The sequence below is a fragment of the Heptranchias perlo genome, chromosome 12, assembly GCF_035084215.1.
Source record: "Heptranchias perlo isolate sHepPer1 chromosome 12, sHepPer1.hap1, whole genome shotgun sequence".
In the NCBI taxonomy this organism is placed as follows: domain Eukaryota; kingdom Metazoa; phylum Chordata; class Chondrichthyes; order Hexanchiformes; family Hexanchidae; genus Heptranchias; species Heptranchias perlo.
Window position 1 is genome coordinate 64407117 of NC_090336.1, and position 2500 is coordinate 64409616.

Genomic DNA, 2500 nt, shown 5'->3' on the forward strand with positions numbered 1-2500 from the left:
CCCCTATTCCATCTCCCTGTTCTAAAAATCAATTAAAAATATTAATAAATAATATGTGTGTGTGTGTGTGTGTGTGTCGGTGTCAGTATCAGTCAGTCAGTCAGTGTCTCTCTCTCTCTCTCTCTCTCACTCAGAGCTGCTGTGGAAGGAAACTTTTTAAAAAAGAACTTGCTTATTGAAAGAAAGATGTGTCTCAAGCTGCCGGGCCCTGTCCATTGTCATGTTAATGGCAGGACTGCTTTCACCAGGAACCCGTTTTTCTGGGTCAGAGGTTCCAGGGGACCTGTTTTGTGCGGACTTCCCTGTGTCCGTCCCTCCCTGCCTGCCTTCCCCCCAGGACTTCCTTCTGAACACCTTTGTCGTTTAAAATAATAATAAATAATATGTGTGTGTGTGTGTCGGTGTCAGTATCAGTATCAGTCAGTCAGTGTCTCTCTCTCTCTCTCTCTCTCACACTCAGAGCTGCTGTGGAAGGAAACTTTTTTAAAAAGAACTTGCTTATTGAAAGAAAGATGTGCCTCAAGCTGCCGGGCCCTGTCCATTGTCATGTCAGTGGCAGGACTGCTTTCACCAGGAACCCTTCCCTGCCATTGCAGTGTTGATTTGGTCCTTATGCAAATTTAGGGGCGGAGCCAGCACACAAACGACCAATCACAGCAAAGTCCGCACTTTGCGAGCGCACGAGGTCGCGGCCAGCGTTCCAGTCCGCTCAGATCCAAATAAGCCCGAAAAGGAACACGCTCGATCTTAGCCAAAAGGCCGAGAAGCGATACCGCGCTCGATGCGAATTGATCTCGGGTCCTGTTTGCCCTCCCTCTTTGTTCTCTGGCTGCCGGTGTTGAAAGCAGTCTCGAAGCACTGCCGTTCTCTCCCACTCTGGCCACATTTTTTGCCACCGTTTCTAATTGCAACAGTGGATGAGTTTAAAGAAGTTGCCGTTTTTTCCTTTCTTGCCAGGATTGCTTGACAGATTGGTAAATTTGCCAGTAGGCCACCAATCAGATGGGGGAGGGTTGTGTCTCAACGGACCTCCGTCAGTCAGTCTCAGTCACTAACGAACTGCCGTGGAAGGAAACCTCTTTGAGTAAAACTAGTGACGTGACGTGTCTCACAATGAGCGAGCGAGTGAGATTGCAACGGCCAATTGAGAAAGAGGTGAGGTGCTGACAATCAGCAGCTCGTGTTGAAACATTCATTCCACGGCAGGCAAGACCAATCAAAAAAAATACTGCAGATGCTGGCTCGGCTCGGCTGGCTGGCTGGCTGGCTGGCTGGCTGGCTGGAAATGGGAAATAAAAACACAAGGCGTGTTAAAGGCTGGTTAAACTGTCGAAAGAAACAAGGCGTTAATGTTTCAGAAGCGCCTATTGAAAGACGTCTCTCAAGCTGCTCCCTGACTGGGCCCTGTCCATTGTCACGTTAATCCCAGGGCGGGGCGGGACTGCTTTGACCGGGAGACCTGTTTTCTGGGACGCAGGTGTGACATTCCAGGGAGGCACCTACTTTGTGCTGATTCGAAACGACCACGACAACGGCAACTTGCAGTTCTATATTACAACAACAACAACGCGCGTGTGGTAGTTGGGAGGGGCTGCGTTCGCGCTCTCCCCCCTGCATTGAAACTCAAAGTTCGATTTTCAATCCCATAGTCCACCAATCGGATGGGAGACGGTGTGTGTGTGTGTGTGTGTGTGTGTGTGTGTGTCAGTGTCAGTGTCAGTGTCAGTCAGTGTCTCTCTCTCTCTCTCTCTCTCTCTCACTCTTACTCAGAGCTGCTGTGGAAGGAAACCTTTTTAAAAAGAACTTGCATATTGAAAAAAAGATGTGTCTCAAGCTGCCGGGGCCCTGTCCATTGTCACGTTAATGGCAGGACGGGGCAGGACTGCTTTGACCAGGAGACCTGTTTTCTGGGACGCAGGTGTGAGATTCCAGGGGACCTGCTTTGTGCTGATTTCCCTGCCTCCCTCCCTCCCCCCCAGGACTTCCTTCTGAACACCTTTGTCGTTTAATCGAGGGCCAAAAGCCTGCCTGTGAAAGGGAAGGATCAGCCGGTCAGCCCCCTGCTGGTCGCTGCTGCCAGTGCAGCAGGCGTGCGTGTGTCCTCGGCCTCGTGTCCAGGTCCCTCAGGGACTTGAGGCAGCTCTCCCCGGTGGTCTCGTGGTCAGGACCGGGCTTCGAATCCCAGTCGGGGGGGGATGACTTTCTGCTGCAGATTAATTGGCATGAAGGAAAGTCTCCCCTCCTGAGCGTAAAGCTCCACCCTCACCACCACCACCGCCTTTTCCTCCCCTTGACAAACGGACAGACAGACAGTCAGACAGTCAGTCCAGTTCGGGAGCGCAGCTTTCATTAAGCAATGGCGTTTGTGACAACTCATCGTCTGACAGGTTGATGATTTCCCCACACGCCTCCTGCCGAATAAAAGGCTCACCCTCCCGGACACTACCCCCAGAATCACCCACCCCCCCCCCCCCGGGGTGAATATTAAGCCCGAGAACAC

The 2500-nt window shown here is 51.7% G+C and overlaps 1 pseudogene; it reads right to left on the reverse strand.

Annotated features, from left to right (window-relative positions):
* Positions 1-53, reverse strand: part of LOC137329744 (U2 spliceosomal RNA) — a 117-nt pseudogene extending 64 nt beyond the window's left edge.
* Between the last annotated feature and the right edge of the window lie 2447 nt (positions 54-2500).